At 40.0% G+C, this 19,298-nt stretch overlaps 1 long non-coding RNA gene across 1 annotated transcript; it reads left to right on the top strand.

Moving 5' to 3' along the window:
- The first annotated feature begins 244 nt into the window (after positions 1-244).
- LOC123071859 (uncharacterized) lies at positions 245-6,110 on the top strand. The gene is made up of 7 exons (XR_006434565.1): positions 245-716; positions 1,535-1,667; positions 3,516-3,665; positions 3,742-3,841; positions 4,829-5,061; positions 5,200-5,257; positions 5,343-6,110. It is a non-coding gene; the product is annotated as an uncharacterized lncRNA (long non-coding RNA).
- Positions 6,111-19,298: the final 13,188 nt, after the last annotated feature.

Genomic DNA, 19,298 nt, shown 5'->3' with positions numbered 1-19,298 from the left:
ATGTTCTGTTCAAGCTGGCATTTGTGTGACGAACATCGAATTGATGCATTTGTATCTCCTTTGGCTGGATACATAGTTCCATATTCTGAGAAGAAGGGCTTAAATGATGTATGTGAATAATTGAAGGGCAGATTGCTGGTACGACACGGATCATATTTCTTTCAAATACAATGTTCTTTTGTGTTGGCCTTTCTATTTGGTCATTTGATTGCACCAAAGATTTATTATTTTCCACTACTTTAAGGATACAACCAATGAGGCAATTTCTGAAGGTAAAGAGTTGTATGTGTTTTTCATGTAGTGAGTGCTTTGCTTTATTTTCTTCCGTCACATTGGTTGAAACTTCTCTACTGCTGAGATACTTATTGCTTAATTACCGAGGTAGAATCTCCATTATTATGTATATTCTTACTAAAATTAACTCATGAGAATATTAATTAATGTCCATGCTATTTCACAATCAACTATGAACTTAAGGTGGTGTTGCCAAAGGCAGTGCTCGCTAATGCATGGACGGCTGACAAAGAAGATCATCACCACTAGCATGTATACATCATCAAGCAAGGCAAAGCTTGCTGGTGGAACCAAGATGATGACTTTTTTTTGGGTGATGCACCTATAGTAATCAGTGACCTATACTAACTGAAGATGGACGAGAGAACAAAATAAGAAAGAGGTGGCCATTGAATTGTCACGATAGATCAAAATCATGATCGGTTAGTTGTTCCTCCAATAGCATTGCATGTAAATGAATCTTAATATAGCTCACCACAGCTCGCTCCTCCCTGTTTCCTCTTCAATTGTTCCAAGCTTAAGGCCGTAGCTACTATTCAGATAGGTAACCTAGATTTCTTTGGTCGGTGTCCTGCCTGGCAATGATGGAAACAGAGGTGGCACGACTCCATGATATGGATATGAGTATGATAGTGTTTGACAGTGGCGCATGTGACGGTGCTTGCGGGTGCCCATACCGCTAGGAGGGTTGTCTGCACGGTGTTGGAGTGGTCAGTGACAGTGCACCTATGCCATGTATGGATCAATAACAATAGGCATGAGTGCCAGCGGGTTGTAAATACCATGATTCAGTTGCACATATGTCTTTGGTTGGGTCAACACGTTGCATTTTACTTAGTGATTTGTCGTGAGTGCTCTCGTGTGAGATTAGCACGTCTTTCATACCTGCCTTTAATGTATGCTTTTGTTTTACCAGTTGCCAGTCACAAGGCATGATTAGTACCCTGAATGATTTAATATCTTCTGTTGTTTAAGGTTTGATCTTGCTTATTTTGCTAATACCATATGATGCGAATGGATTAAAGCTTTCTGTCATTACTATTTAGATTGTATTATCCTATGCTTTTGTTGGATAAATGAGTGGTGGTGCTGGATATTTCATTTCTTGGATGGTTGTGTCTTGCCTGTGGTATCTTTCTGCAACTGAATTCATGGTGCTGCTTGATGTGTGTATATTTTGTGCTAAATAGTAATTCCTAAATAATTGTTTCTGATAAAGAACGATGCCTTTCTTACACAGGTTGTTTGATGCATTTGTGCTCGTCGGCGGGACGGTGCAAGGCGCAACTCCGACGCGGTTCCTCGCCGGTTGGATGGCGTTCAGGCGCAACCCCGGCGTGCACTGAGTACTGCCTCGGCTACAACCTCTCTCGGTGAGGTCCATCTTCCTCCTGCTCCTCTGTTTCGGCTACTATATGGGACATGGCCATGGCTATATTGATGTGGCGCTCGTCTGGTTGATGCTCTATGCCCTACTCATGCATCAATTCCTACTTGAGCTCTATAGTTGTGGATCCATGCCATTTCAGGGTTTCTAGGCTGCTGTTCATGTTTAGTTGCTATCATAGGGAGTTCATGTGATGCTTTGGTTTACATGTGGATGCCCTGGTCCTATAGCTATGGTCCTGGATTTGCTAGATTGATCAGTGGCGTTCATGCTAGGGCGATGATGATTAATCGTGGCTGAAATAAGTGTGCCTTTGAGCAATCGTGGCACCTGTGCGTATCAGGTTGGACCCTCCCTCTTGTCTCTAGAATCCTTTTTGATCCTGTGATACTTGTTGTTGTCCTTGGATGGTCATTCTTGTTGAGTGATAACCAGGGCAGCTCCACTGTATAAACAGATTGATCTGGTGATAAGAGATGATGGGGGGTAGGTTATATGATCGAGGAAAGGTGAATCTGAGCCCACTATGCAATGCACCCTGAATCCTCATAGCTCAGCGACTCTGGGCCATTCGATCGAAAGCCCCTCGTGATACCGACCATCCAATCTCGAGCTCGATCGCCGTGAGCCATCCAATTTTGACCCCGATCGACCTGGGTCGTTGGATAAAATTCCAGTTGCAACAAAATGTAAATACCGTGCCCCCACCAGGGCATCTGGGTCATTTCGCTTGGGGGGGGGGGTATAAAATGACAGCGGCTTCCTGGGATGAAAACCTAGCCGCCTCCTCTCGCACTCGCTCCTACAACTGCATCCCTCCCTCCCTCCCACACAGGTGGCTCCCACCAACCACGGTGATGGCGGCAGTGGCCACGGAGGAGGGCGGAAGAACAACGGCGCCGACGATGGTGTCCGTGGCGGCTATGCAATTAACCCTGAACCATTTTTATGTGTATTTAAAGGTGTTGCTTATGCTCAAGTGGTGTTCGTGCTAGGGCGATGATGATTACCTTGGCTGGAATTAGTGTGCCTTTGAGCAATCGAGGCACCTGTGGGTATCAAGTTGGATCCTCCCTCTTGTCTCTAGAATCCTTTTTGATCCTGTGATGCTTGTTGTTGTCCTTGGATGGTCATTCTTGTTGAGTGATAACCAGGGCAGCTCTACTGTATAAACAGATTGATCTGGTGATAAGAGATGACGGGGGTAGGTTATATGATCGAGGAAAGGTGAATCTGAGCGCACTATGCAGTGAAACCTGAACATTTTTATTTGTATCCAAAGTTGTTACATATTTTGTGTTACTGTCTTGGCGCGAGGGTGCCGGTCCCAACATTTTACTGTCCAGGATTTAGCTTGTATTGTCGTTTCTGAAAGACCGTAACACAAAAAGGTCTTATCCAACTCCATAATTTTACTGTATGAGACAACCTGTATAATTTTCAGTTTGTAGAGCTCTGTGGTGCCCTGTTTTTCTGTTGTTATATTTTTCTATTGCTGGTCAGATCCATGTTGTCCTGAATTGTGAAGTACAACTACAAGTCCAAACCTAGACATTTTTAGAAACCTGACATTTTTAGAACCTGAACATTCTCAGTTAGTGGCTTAAAACTGCTCCACTAGAGTAGACATTTAACTTAATCAATTCACCATCTATTCAAATACTCCTATTAATTCCATCTGAGGAGTAGACATTTAACATAAGGTAGCCCCATTTTAATTTAAATGTAGTCTATTTTTTGTTGTAATAGCCCATTAGAGTGACTTTTCGTTCATGAGCGGATCCTTTTCTTAATGTGTTTGATTCGAGGCGCCTCCTCCCGGGCTCTCTCGTAGGTGAACTGTAGCGACATCGTGTGCGTGGGGGTCAAGCACGATAGCGCTGATGGGTGCCGTCTCCGTCGACTGGAGAACCGCAGGTCGCGGCTCACGCCGCTGCTCTACTGGGGTCATCAGCCTTTGTACTCGCGTTGCGCGTGCACTCAGGTACTTCATCCCAAGTTCACATGTCACAGATGTCCATGCACACAGCTCTGACCCCCTTTTTTGCTGCTCCATATAGTGAACCAACAGAGTCGTGGATGCAGTGTGAGCGGTAAGCCAGAGCTGCAATTCGTTGAACATGGGGTGCTATTGTGATGATCTCATGCCTCACGCTCTATGTGTGTACCTCTCTGTCCTGTTCCCTTTTTGCTATTCATTCATGCCTGTTAGAATTACCAAGTTTTTTCTTGGTTCTGTAGTTGTGTGTTGCTATTAAGAATGATTACCCTTTTTTGTCAGAAAAGAACAATTACCCTGATTAGTTAGGATTTAAATGTCACCAGTGGATTGCTGTTAAGAATCATTGGACAGACTATTTAAGTTCCACTCATAAGTGTTTACCGTTTATGAATTGAATTCTCTTTTCGGACAATATATAAACTTTTGTGCATATTAATGCAGGTATTAGTAGTCCATTTCCTTTCTGAATATGAGCTTTGCTATGGATCTTGGGAGCAGGTCATCCTTGGTTTGCTTCCAGACCAGCACGTTTACCATCAGGCGACCAACTTGGATTGGCGCTGTTGTTGCACGTGCATAATTTATTCTCTACTATCTGCTAGCCTGTGATTATTTGATATGCGCATATGTCACTGGTGGTACATGTGGTACTTTGCGACCTACTTGATTTTCCTTTTGGATGCACATATTCTTTATCTTCTTGAGCTACACTTTTTGGGATGATCTGTGATTAATCCATGTTGAAATGAGAAAGTACGTCATATGTCTCTCTATATGATTATTTCATATCAAGAGTAAGAGTATATATGTGCTGGTACTTAGTTTTGCAAAAGCAGCTACATACGGCTATTTGTTGTAATGGCATCAAGATTGACTTTGTGGTAAGAAACGCCTTACTTTATATGGATAAGATTTAGTACTTAGATATATGGGCCAAATGTCTATGCTCATGTGTGCAATCTGATAGAGAGACTAAAAACTTAAGTATATTTGAGTGCTGAGGATTTTTCCTTTTGTTCAGCTAAAATTATTTGGCGGCCATATCTTCCCACATCGCTTTGCTTCTATTGTATATCCATTGGGTTTTGTACAAAACCTTTGTTATACTAGATGCTATTAATAAATAAGTTCTCGCTGATTCGCAGAGAGGTACCCACCATTGAGACTTCTGGGAAACACTGCTCCGACCGGCTGGAGGTGTCGCCGTCGATGAAAGAGCGCCATGGAGAGGAGAGCTTTCGCCACTTCCTCCACCACGACATTTCAAAGCAGTTGTTGCCTCCCCATCGCTCAGTAGCACGAGCAGCGGTGGAAGCAGGACCATGCCGTCTTGGACCAGGTCGCGTCCCCAGAAGTGGACAATGAAGGCCTTTGACAGGTGTGCTCTCTCTCTCTCTCCACCGCTGCTGGATCCAAGTCGCTCGACAAAATGTCGGTGTGTGACACTTCCTCAGATTGTTTTATTTGGTTCTTCATGAGCCCATTAATAAATCTCATGTATAGCACCCCCTGACAGCTATGTTTCCATGAAATGCAAACTGCGGCGGATGACCACACTCCTCCATAGAGACAAGGTATATTCTAAAATATGTGTATGGATCTTGGGTGGTGATTACTCAAGAAGGATAACTCATTTTTTCTGTCTAAACAATTTGACAGCGAACACGCTAGGACTGAATTTGCATACACTGCACGCAAAGATTTATTTGGAAACGGTCAACATGGCCAATCAGAAGGAAGGATACATCAGTCTGCAAAATCATTTTGCAATATATCTATGTCCCATGTGTAGTAGCCATCACCAATTCTATTTGTGATCCACAGCTTTCAAATCTCTCTCTATATATAGGAGTCTGGCTAAGTCAAATATAATGGTACATCAAGCTAGCTATCTAAGTTACTATCTTATCTAAGATGTAATTGATGCTTTCTTTTGCCCAGTAGTATGTATTTCAATGGATTAACTACTGTGTTAGTCATGTTTCAATGGATTAACTATTGTGTTTGTCATGTAAAACTATGTGTCCTATGACATGTGACTTTCTATGCACCTGTAATCTCACTGCCACTGGCTCTACTCTTCTACACTGAACTTTATGTCCTGTTGCTCTTGAACAAGCTAAAATACTTCTGTTTTATCATGGGCATGAAATCAAATTATTGTATTATGAAACATGCTAAGCTTGTCCAATAATTACAACATGCCTGGCACACACGCTTAGGCACAACTGTTAGGACCTGGCTCTAAGCGCCATGGCACTCTCAATGATAATAAATTTAATAACATACGCTTAACGTGAATTACTACTACTTAGCATTACCTGCTTGATCAAAACGTTGACACCGGCACCCTTGCGCCAAGGCGCGATTCCGATCTAGTTGTGATTAACACAGGTGTGCCGACCCTCAAACCCTCAATTCCTTTCCCGTGAGGAACTCCTTCCAAACGACCTCATTAAAGGATATGTGCCCGTCTTTCTCCGTCTTGTACTCAACGATGCTGATGGGCCCTTCTCCAAGGCATACTGCAGCAAGGCCTATCCCTAGGATGTTCAAGACAGAAATCACCTTCATAGGTAGGAGGACAATAATGGCACCCCAGCCCACCAGGGTTCAAGTCCTGGTGTTTGCGTTATTCTGGATTTATTTTAAATTTTTTGACGATGCGCGTTTAATGGGAGGAGACGTTTCAGTCGACTGTGAGGCTCGCGGTGGCTTCGTCAAACTCAAGATGATATGCCCGCTCAGTCTCTCGGAGATGCTCATAGGGATATGTTGTGCTTGTGTGTGTTCATAGGGATGAGTGCACACGTGTATATATGAGCTTCTGTGTCTGTACTGTGTTCCAAAAAAGGTAATTTCTAAGATCCCCTAGATTAAAAGCAAAAAGAGCACACTAGCACAAAATATCAGGCATCACCATATAGTGCACACAAAAAGGAATACTAAAAAACATATCATATGACGTGTGTGACGACGTTTGTCTTGGTCAAACGGTGCACAAAAGGCACCCATGTAGTCCTCGGTGGGTGGGAGGGGTTACCAGAGATATTGTTGGTCTTATCTTTAGTAAGTATCTTCATTCTTTGAGAGGTATTGTTGGGTTTGTTGTGCTGTGCCCACAGCTGGACACGGGTCTGTTGGTCTGTGTGTGTTGTGGACCGGGCCGCGGTGGCTTTGTGTGCGTGTATTTGTAGGTGAAAGCTAAATCAAACCCCGAACTCTCAATCCCTGAAATCAACACACTAAACTTTATAATCCTGGTCTATTTTAAACCTTGAAAGGAGTTGGCCGGTATTTGCTGAATTGGGCTGGCCTAGTAGCGCAGACACTCCCGCGCGCACTAGTCTTTTTTTTCTTTTACATTTTCTTTTCTTTTTTCATTTTTACACATGTCTAATTTTTCTAGTACCCAATGTACATTTTGAACGCACAAATTATTTTTTTTGATAAACTTTTGATATTTTCAAATACATTATGGGCATTTTAAAATTAAATGTTTTCAAATCTTTTTTGAATACATGGTAATATTTTTCGAAATACATATTTAAATTTTCTTAATCACAATACAAATTTTACAAACTACACGAACACTCTTTTACATGGTTTATCATTTTTAAATTTGCATACGCTTTGTTCTATTACATGTCACGTATATTCTATTAAGGTTATGACACATTTTTGTACAACACGCAAACATTTTCTTTACATTGTACACATTTTTTTTGAAAAAGCCCCGAACACATTTTCTGAAACTCATGAACATTCTTGAAATGTTACAATTTCTTGAATGTACGATTTTTTTTGGAATCACACGAATATTATACATTTGTTTAGAATTTGTGGTATTTTCTAGATGTCACCAACTCAGAAAATGTTTATGTATCAAAAAGTGTTCGCACGTTAAAATTTTGTTCAGGTTTGAGAAAAATTTATGTTTCAAAAAGTGCTTGCACTTTAATTTTTTTCAGGTTTCAAAAAATGTTTATATTTCAAAAGGTGTTCACTTTTTCAAAGTTGTTGGTTTTTAAAATTATTCTAAAATTTCAAAAAGTTCTCGCACTTCATGAAATGTTTGAAGATTTCAGAAATAAATATGTTTTCAATACTTGTTTGCCCCTAAAAAAAGTTTTCAAAGTTCGACGCTTCGGTTTCTGCTGAAATAATTTCGGCCTCTTATGATGTCAGTGATAGTCGTCTGGTGTATTTGTAGCGAAATCAGGTCAACCATGCCAGTTCCCAAGTTCGACTCCACAGGATGTTTTTTGTTTTGGAATTATTACCTCGCGCGTTAAGAAAATGAAAGAAAGAATTTTTACGTCTCGTGTGAAGCAAGAAAAAAAAACTCACTTCATGTCTGGTGGGCCGGCCCGGTCGATTCTGCAACCAACAGTTCAAAACATTTTTTAAAAACATTATTTATGAAATAGTTTATGAAATTCCAAAAACATATTTTAAAAATGTAACACAATTTTTTAAAATCTAAAAAAATCATAACATCTGAAAAACTGTTGGTATTCTGAACATTTTTTGACAAATGTGATTTTTTTGAAATCACAAACAGTTTTTAAAATGTGAATAGATTTCTAAAATTCCACACATTATGAAAAACACAAAATGAAATGAATTTGCTCCAACAATAGAAAACAAGAATATTTTTTGAACTTCTGAACAATTTTAGAAATGTGCGAACATTTTTTAAACTTCACGAATTCTTGTTGTGTTATATTGGGCCGGTTCAGATTCTTGTCTGTGAGAATAGCTGGTTATCCCGGCCGGGATTGTACTTTCCCAGTTTGCCAAACAGGTTTAGGGTCACAAATAGACCGGGATTGCAAGTTCAGAGTACCAATTTTCCGGATTCAAAGTTCGGGGTTTGATTTAGCTTTCGTCTACAACTTTAAGGTTTATTTTAGACTTTTTCCTACTTTGTGCTTGGTGGTTGCTTTATTTATAAAGCGAGGCGAAAGCCTTTTTTGATAAATGTGCAGAATATAATGGATCATCCTCGGAAGGGTCGCTTATATAGATTTTTCCTAATCTGGGGACTCCTTTCAAGAAAAAGCATATATACTCTCTCGATGAGCTCATTCTTTGAAAGGAACTTCTCGCATACACCACCGCCTATGAGGGTCCTTTCATGTTCTTTATGACCTTGAACTTTTAATGACCGCTCCGTGTCATCTTTAAAGAGCACAATGTGACATGTTGCATCATTGAACTCCACCCTAAAGTTGCATGGGATACACTATACAACAATAGAAAATGCAGTAAATAATTAATGGTAAAGAAACTAAAAGAAATAAAATTGTTACCACTGATTTCATGAATCCCTCCTCCAAGTAGAGCCAAAAGTCACTCCACATAACAAGTTGTTTGTGCAGTCAGATTTGCAGATTCGGCGCGTCATCCTATTACGTGCATGATTCATTTTATCCCAACAAACATTATCAAAAATCATCATTCGGATGTGATGTCTACTACACAACTTGTTCTTGTAGACTCGTGTTGGGCCTCCAAGCGCAGAGTTTTGTAGGACAGTAGCAAATTTTCCTCAAGTGGATGACCTAAGTTTTATCAATCTATGGGAGGTGTAGGATGAAGATGGTCTCTCTCAAACAACCCTGCAATCAAATAACCAAAAGTCTCTTGTGTCCCCAACACACCAAATACAATGGTAATTTGTATAGATGCACTAGTATGGTGAAGAGATGGTGAGAAAAGTGTACTAATGATAGTAGATATTCATTTTTTAATAGGAACAAAAGAAACGACAAGGTAGCAAGTAACAAAAGTGAGCACAAACGGTATTGCAATGCTTAGAAACAAGGCCTAGGGTGCGTACTTTCGCTAGTGCAATCTCTCAACAATGCTAATATAATTGGATCATATAGCCATCCCTCAACATGCGATGAAGAATCACTCCAAAGTTCCTATCTAGTGGAGAACATAAGAAGAAAATGTTTGTAGGGTACGAAACCACATCAAAACTATTCTTTCCTATAGATCTATCCAAGAGTTCGTACTAAAATAACACCAAAGCAAATTCAGATTCATAATACTCAATCCAACACAAAGAACCTCAAGGAGTGCTCGAAGATTTCTACCGGAGAAACAAAGACAAGAACGTGCATCAACCCCTATGCATAGATTACCCCAATCTCACCTCGGGAATCCACAACTTGAGTGCCAAAACATATATCAAGTGAATCAATACGATACCCCATTGTCACCACGGGTATTCATAGCAAGACATACATCAAGTGTTCTTAAATCGATAAAAGCATTCAATCCGATAAAACAAAATCTCAACGGGAAAACTCAATTCATCACAAGATAGAGAGGGGAAAACACCATATGATCCCACTATATTCACAAAGCCCGTGATACATCAAGATCGTGACATCTCAAGAACACGAGAGAGAGAGAGAGAGAGAGAGAGAGAGATTAAACACATAGCATAGTAGTACAAACCCTCAACCCCGAGGGTGGACTACTCCCTCCTTATCATGGCAGGCGTCGGAATGATGAAGATGGCCACCGGTGATGACTCCACCCTCCGGCGGAGTACCAGAGAAGGGTTGGATCTCGCGGTTCTGGAACTGGCGGCGGCTGGAACAAAATTTCGTTGACTCCCTTAGGGTTTTTGGAATATTTGGACATTTATAGAGTGAAGAGGCGGTGCGGGAGGCCATCGAGGTGGGCACAACCCACCTGGGCGCGCCTAGGCCCCCAGGCGCACCCTGGTAGGTTGTGCCCCCTCGGGGCACCCCCGAGGTGCTTCTCTGGCCCACTTGAGGTCTTCTGGTCCAAAAAAATCTCCAAAAAGTTTCACTGCATTTGGACTCCGTTTGATATTGATTTTCTACGATGTAAAAAACGAGCAAAAAACAGCAACTGGCATTGGGCACTATGTCAATAGGTTAGTCCCAAAAAATGATATAAAGTTGCTATAAAATGATTGTGAAACATCCAAGAATGATAATATAACATCATGAAACATTCAAAATTATAGATACATTGGAGACGTATCAGCATCCCCAAGCTTAATTCCTGCTCGTCCTCGAGTAGGTAAATGATAAAAACAGAATTTTTGACGTGGAATGCTGCCTATCATGTTCATCACATATTCTTTTCTTGGTAGCATGGACATTTGGACTTTTATATGGTTCAAAGCAATAGTCTAGTTTTCACATGAAGATTTTAATACTCAAGCATATCAACAAGCAACCATGTCTTTCAAAATATCAATGCTAAAGCAAGTTATCCCTAGCCCATTATGCTCAATCATTGATCCATTCATGAAACACACTCGAATACTAGCTATACCCAATGCTCAAGTATGATCATAGTGCCCCTTAGTTGGTGCTTTATAAGAGAAGATGGAGACTCAAGTAAAAAAATAAAAATTGCATAAAGTAAAAGAAGGGCCCTTCGCGGAGGGAAGTAGGGATTTGTAGAGGTGCCAGATCTCAAAGCGAAAATTGAGAGATAAAAACATTTTCGGAGGCATACTTTTCCCACCAACAAAAACGACTTAGAGTTCCCAACACTTTCCATGCTAGATATATCATAGGCGGTTTCCAAACAGAACATAAAGTTTATTCTGTTTCCACCATACTTTCACTTTCCATGGCTAGCCGTATCCACGGGTGCCCTCCATACCAACACTTTCCAAAGAATTTATTATTTGACAACATAAAGTTAATTCATTTTTCATTTCGGGTTTGGGCATCACTAATACCTTTGCCGTACTCTCGTGCAATGACAAGTGAATAAACACTCATCGTGAGAATAACACATCTAGCATGGAAAATATCGGCCACCCCTCACCACCTCGCGAGCGGTACTAGCACACAAAAGAGAAATTTATTTTGAAAATTAGAGATGGCACATACAAATTTGCTTAGAACGGCACGAAAATACTGCATATAAGTAGGTATAGTGGACTCATATAGCAAAACTGGTTTAAAGGGTTTTGGATGCACAAGTAGTGATCATACTTAGTGTAAAGGAAGGCTAGCAAAAAGATTGAGAAGCGTCCAACCAGGAAAAGAAAAAATCTCATAAGCGAGCATTTAGCATAACTAACACCGAATAATGCACCGTAAGTAGGACGTAATTTCCTTGCATAACTATTGACTTTCATGCTTGCATAGGGAATCACAAACTGTAACACCAATATTCTTACTAAAGCATAATTACTCACCAACATGACTTGCATATTATTATCATCATATCTCAAAACTATTACAAAGAATCAAGTTTATTTTGTCCAATGATCTTCATGAAAGTTTTTATTATATCCCTCTTGAATAAGTGAAGCGTGAGAGAACTGACAAACTACTCCAAAAAGATATAAGTGAAGATCAAATGAGTAGTTAAGTAAATAGGTAGATATGTGAGGAATCTCTATTATTTAGAAGTTTCAGATCTAAGTATTTTATTAAAACAGCAAGCAAAACAAAATAAAATGGCATTCCAAGAATAGCACAGCTCTTGTGAAGAAGCAAGAACTTAGGCTCAACCGATACTAACCGATAATTGTTGAAGAAGAAAGGTGGGATGCCTACCAAGGCATCCCCAAGCTTTGATGTTTGATACTTCTTGGAATATTAACTTGGGATGCCTTAGGCATCCCCAAAGTTGAGCTTTTGTGTCTCCTTAATTCCTTTTGTATCACGGTTTCCCTAAATCTTAAAAACTTCATCCACACAAAACTCAACAAGAACTCGTGAGATAAGTTAGTATAAATCATGCAATAACCTTATCATTCTCTACTGTAGCAAATAACTAAAATTATTATTCACACTGCATACTAAATGCCTCTGCATATTTAATACTCATATCCTCAAATAGAATCATTAAACAAACAAACATATGCAAACATAACAGCAATCTGCCAAAATAGTACAGTTTGTAAAGAATGCAAGATTCATCATACTTCCCTAACTATAAATTTCTGAAAAATTACCACACTGTAGAAAATTTATTATAGCTTACTATGCAAAAAGTTTCAATATTTTATCACATTCTGACTTTTCTCGGGATTTTTTGCAACATCGATAAACTTTCTGTTTTGAAACAGCAACTCATATACTTGCAAAATAAGCATGTGGAAATCTATCCTTGACATTTTCGTTGAAGTAAAAGATGCAAAACATTATTTTAAATAACAGAAAGCAAATCCTAGCAAAATAAAATTACGCTCCAAGAAAAACTCATATCATGTGATGAATGAAAATATAGCTCAAAGTAAGGTTACTGATAATGTTGGAGACGAAAGAGGGGATGCCTTCCGGGGCATCCCCAAGCTTAGGGTCTTGTCACTCCTTGTTCTCCTCATATCGGTATCTCACCCAAAACTTGAAAACTTCAATCACACAAAACTTAACGGAACTTCATGAGATAGGTTAGTATGATAAAGAGCAAACCATTCACTTTGGTACTATCAAAGACAAGATTCACAATTGTTCTCACACAACGCGTAATGTAGCCTATCATTTCCACAATTTATATTGAGCAATATAAGCCATAGAAACTACTCCCTCCGTTCCTAAATATTTGTCTTTTTAGAGATTTCAAATGGACTACCACATATGGATATATATATATAGACATATTTTATAGTATAAATTCACTCATTTTCCTCTGTAAGTGGTCACTTGTTGAAATCTCTAGAAATACAAATATTTAGGAATGGAGGGAGTAGGAAACAAGCAAACTATGCATTGAAAATAGAATCTGTCAAAAACATAACAGTCTGAAGTAATCTGTACTCCAACCATACTTCTGCTACTCCAAAATTTCTGAAAAATCAGGAGAACATAGGGAATTTGTATATCTATCACGTGTAAAAAATTCAGATCAAAAGCACATTCCAGTGAATTTTAGAAATTCCTGTAATGGGTTCAAAAGTTCCTGTTTTGCACAGATTCAAGTCAACTATCATCCACACTATCCCAAAGGCTTTACTTGGCACTTTATTGAAACAAAAGCAATAAAACATAATTACTACAGTAGCTTAATAATGTGAATACATAAAAACAGTAGGTAAAAGTGTTGGGTTGTCTCCGAACAAGTGCTTTTCTTTAATGCCTTTTAGCTAGGCATGATGATTTCAATGATGCTCGCATAAAAGATAAGAATGGAAACACAAAGAGAGCATCATGAAGCACATGGCAAGCTGAAAGCACAAGTGCTCCCTGGGTGATTTTGGTAATTTATGTCAACATATCTCTTGTTGGACTAATACTTTTACCTAGTATGTTTCAGATAAAGTTCAACAATGGAGTGGCATGGACTAGAGGATGTGGAACCCCTTCAAGACGCTAAGGACAAAGGATTGGCTCAAGCTCAAAGCACAAGACTCTACATTATCTATTTTAGTGATCCAAGATCACATTGAGTCTATAGGAAAAGCCAATACTATCAAGGAGGGATGAGGTGTTGCTTAATGAGGTTCTTGCTCAAAGTTCTTAGTGATATGCTCCAAAGCCCTCAACCACTTTCTAACATCCACATATGACCCAAACCAAACGTCCAAATCGGCCCCACCGATTATTTCTATCCGGCGCCACCGAGATGTCATAGGCACTGCCACAAAACCTTAATCAAACCGGTCTCACCGATAGGGATCTCGGTCTCACCGAGATGGGATTGTAATCTCTATGTATGTATCCATTACCAAAATCGGTCCCACCGAGTTTGGGTAATCGGTCCTACCGAGATTACAATGCAAACTCTTTGTTCCTCTTCGTAACATTTCGGTCCAACCGAGATGAGTGAATTGGTCCCACCGAGTTTGCCTGACCAACTCTCTGGTTAGCTTATTACCAAAATAGGTCCCACCGAGTTTGTGTTATCGGTCTCACCGAGATTATGTTATGCCCTAACCCTAACCATATCGGTCCCACTGAGTTGACATGTCGGTCCCACCGAAAATCCTAATGGTCACATTATTTGCTAAATTGGTCCGACCGAGTTTCACGATTCGGTCCCACCGAGATTGGTAAGTTGTGTATAACGGTTAGATTTTGTGTGGAGGCCATATATACCCCTCCACCCACTCTTCATTCGTGGAGAGAGCCATCAGAATATGCCTACACTTCCAACATACATTTTTTGAGAGAGAACCACCTACACTTGTGTTGAGGTCAAGATATTCCATTCCTACCATATGAATCTTGATCTCTAGCCTTCCCCAAGTTGCTTTCCACTCAAATCTTCTTTCCACCAAATCCAAATCCTGTGAGAGAGAGTTGAGTGTTGGGGAGACTATCATTTGAAGCACAAGAGCAAGGAGTTCATCATCAACACACCATTTGTTACTTCTTGGAGAGTGGTGTCTCCTAGATTGGCTAGGTGTCACTTGGGAGCCTCTGACAAGATTGTGGAGTTGAACCAAGGAGTTTGTAAGGGCAAGGAGATCACCTACTTCGTGAAGATCTACCCTAGTGAGGCAAGTCCTTCATGGGCGACGGCCATGGTGGGATAGACAAGGTTGCTTCTTCGTGGACCCTTCGTGGGTGGAGCCCTCCGTGGAATCGCGCATCCGTTACCCTTTGTGGGTTGAAGTCTCCATCAACGTGGATGTACGATAGCACCACCTATCGGAACCACGACAAAAACATCCGTGTCTCCAATTGCGTTTGCACACTCCAATCGCATCCCTTTACATTCTTGCAAGTTGCATGCTTTACTTTCCGCTGCTCATATACTCTTTGCATGCTTGCTTTTTATGTATTGTGAATGTTAAACTTGTGCCAAAACTCCACTTAAACTTAAAGAAATTAAAAACTGCAACTTTTCTCACTTAGTGTCTAATCACCCCCCCTCTAGACACCTCTTCTCGATCCTTTCACAAGCACATTTAAGTCTAACCCGCTTCCTATGCATAGGGATTTTGTGATCAAACAATTTATGGGAACAAGAATCAACTAGCATAGGAAGGCAAAACAAGCACAACTTGATTTTCAACACATAGAGAGGAAACTTGATATTATTGCAATTCCTACAAGCATAAGTTCCTCATCCATAATAATTTTCAGTAGCATCATGACTGAGTTCAACAATATAGCTATCACATAAAGCATTCTTTTCATGATACATAAGCATAGAAATTTTGTTACTCTCCACATAAGCAAATTTATTCTCATCAATATTAGTGGGAGCAAACTCAACAAAATAACTATCATGTGATACTTGATTGGCATAATAATATTGAGAATTAAAATTATGATTACAAGTTTCATAATTATCATTATTATTTATAGCATACATGTCATCACCATAATCATCATAGGTAGCAACTTTGTTCTCATAGTCAATTCAAGCCTCATCCAAAATGGTGGATTCATAACTAAATAAAGTCATGACCTCTCTAAATCCAGTTTCATCATTATAATCATCATAAATAGGAGGCATGAAATCATTATAACAAATTTGCACATCAAATCTAGGGGGACTAAAAATATCATCTTCATCAAACATAGCATCCCCAAGCTTATCGCTTTGCATATCATTAGCATCATGGATATTCAAAGAATTCATACTAACAACATTGCATCATGCTCATCATTTATACCAATCATTCTATTGAATTCTTCTTCTATCAATTGAGCACAATTTTCCTTTCCATCATTTTCACGAAAGACATAAAGATGAATAATATGATGCAACCTCAATTCCATTTTTTGTAGTTTTCTTTTTATAAACCAAACTAGTGATAAAACAAGAAACTAAAAGATTCGATTGCAAGATCTAAAGATATACCTTCAAGCACTCACCTCCACGGCAACGGGCCAGAAAAGAGCTTGATGTCTACTACACAACTTGTTCTCGTAGACTCATGGTGGGCCTCCAAGCGCAGAGTTTTGTAGGCCAGTAGCAAATTTCCCTCAAGTGGATGACCTAAGGTTTATCAATCCGTGGGAGGTGTAATGAAGATGGTCTCTCTCAAACAACCGTGCAACCAAATAACAAAAAGTCTCTTGTGTCCCCAAAACACCAAATACAGTGGTAATTTGTATAGATGCACTAGTTCGGCGAAGAGATGGTGACAAAAGTGTAGTAATGAGACTAGATATTGATTTTTGTAATAGGAACAAAAAAACAGCAAGGTAGCAAGTAACAAAACTGAGCACAAACGATATTGCAATGCTTAGAAACAAGTCCTAGGGTCCGTACTTTCGCTAGTGCAATCTCTCAACAATGCTAATATAATTGGATCATATAGCCATCCCTCAACGTGCGATGAATAATCACTCCAAAGTTCCTATCTAGTGGAGAACATAAGAAGAAAATGTTTGTAGGGTATGAAACCACCTCAAAGCTATTCTTTCTGATCGATCTATCCAAGAGTTCGTACAAAAATAACACCAAAGCAAATTCGGAGTCATAATACTCAATCCAACACAAAGAACCTCAAGGAGTGCCCCAAGATTTCTACCAGAGAAACAAAGACAAGAACGTGCATCAATCCCTATGCATAGATTACTCCAATATCACCTCGGGAATCCATGAGTTGAGTGCCAAAACATATATCAAGTGAATCAATACGATACCCCATTGTCACACAGGTATTCATAGCAAGACATACATCAAGTGTTCCCAAATCCATAAAAGTATTCAATCAGATAAAACAAAATATCAAAGGGAAAACTCAATTCATCACAAGATAGAGAGGGGAAAACACCATCTGATCTGACTATATTAACAAAGCCCACGATACATCAAGATCATGACATCTCAAAAACACGAGAGAGAGAGAGAGAGAGAGAGAGAGAGAGAGAGAGAGAGAGAGATTAAACACATAGCTACTAGTACAAACCCTTAGCCCCGAGGATGGACTACTCCCTCGTCATCATGGTGGCCGTCGGGATGATGAAGATGGCCACCAGTGATGATTCCCCCCTCTGGCGGAGTGCCAGAGAAGGGCTCTAGATTGGATCTCGCGGTTCTAGAACTGGCGGTGGCTGGAACAAAATTTCTTTGACTCCCTTAGGGTTTTTGGAATATTTGGGAATTTATAGAGCGAAGAGGCGGTGCGGGAGGGCACCGAGGTGGGCACAACCCACCTGGGTGCGCCTGGGCCCCCAGGCGCCCCCCCTGGTGGGTTGTGCCGCCCTCAGGGCACCCCCTAGGTGCTTCTCCGGCCCACTGGATGTCTTCTGGTCCAAAAAAATCTCCAAAATTTTTCGCTGCATTTGGACTCCATTTGATATTGATTTTCTGTGATGTAAAAAACAAGCAAACAACAACAATTGGCACTGGGCACTATGTCAATAGGTTAGTCCCAAAAAATGATATAAAGTTGCTATAAAATGATTGTAAAACATCCAAGAATGAGAATATAATAGCATGGAACAATAAAAAATTATAGATACATTGGAGACGTATCAACATGTGTCTTAGAATGACACAATTTCTAAGAATTTTCTTCTATACAATCACTATCACAAACACCAATCAAGAAAGGTCAAACATGAATTTGCAAGTGCACCCCTATAGTAAATATTCGACATACTAGTTTATCGGATTAACATTTGAGAACATCTTAGCTCATCACCAAAGCGAAGAGGCTACCGGCTTAAAAGGGTTAGAAATCAACGGGAAAAAACGGCATGAGCTTTGCTGAAAATTGAACCAATTGAGTGCCACAAAATTGATGAAACTGACATTAATCAACGTTTCACCAAAACGTCAACACTCATTCTTGAATCACTATAATTTTTTTTAAAATGGAGTAATTTTGAATTCCTATGCTATTTAATCAAAAGGGGTCAATTAAGGTAATCTATACGTACTTTGCTAAACGAACCAATACATACATGAGCAGACACAAACTTGATTTGTATGTAATAGAAACATTTCTTCGAACCCTAAACTCAACATGTAACAGAAATGTCCCTGCAAGTTTTTGACCCTAACCCTTGCAATGACTTATGCATCGACGACCCCACATCTAAAGGTGAGGAAATTAAACACCGGCCTTCTGGGTTCTAAAAGTAAAATGTGTGAACATCTAATGTGATAAACGAACACGTGTAGTGCCCATGAACAGGGTGGCGAGAAAGGACCCAACGACCGCAGTGGCAGTCGACTTCTAGCATGGGTAGGTCGGGAGGCGTGGCGAGCAACCGCTATGGGCTTGGACACACTACCCTTGGTGGAGGCACGATTCGTGCATCTAGAGAGTTAAAGGTCAAGGAGCAAGGAGAAAGGGCGGGGTGGCTTACGTACTGACGGCGCATTCGGTGATGGGCGCAGGTCATTAGAGGCAACGACGTGGTCCGACGGCTAGGCATTTGATGGGAAATGTTCATGAACGGCAAAGGCTTATGCACACCCAAATTTAGTAGTGTCAAGCGGCATCGAAGGTCCACTAGTCATGCATATTAACAATGGTGGGAAATCTAGGGCACCCACGAGAGCAAATATTTTCTACATTTGTATTAATGTTAGTTTTTTTAGTTTAGGGATAAATTTTGGTTCCCATTTATTTTTGGGGTTTAAAGTAACTTCTTACTACTTGTCATGCCCAAATTTGGGACTATATTGGTCTTGTTTGTTATTTTTAAACGATTAAAATAATTTCTAGCGACTAAATTGAGC

This window comes from Triticum aestivum, chromosome 3B (assembly GCF_018294505.1).
Source record: "Triticum aestivum cultivar Chinese Spring chromosome 3B, IWGSC CS RefSeq v2.1, whole genome shotgun sequence".
Classification (NCBI taxonomy): Eukaryota; Viridiplantae; Streptophyta; class Magnoliopsida; order Poales; family Poaceae; genus Triticum; species Triticum aestivum.
Note: the sequence above shows the minus strand (reverse complement) of the source record. Positions and strands in the feature narration are given on the sequence as shown.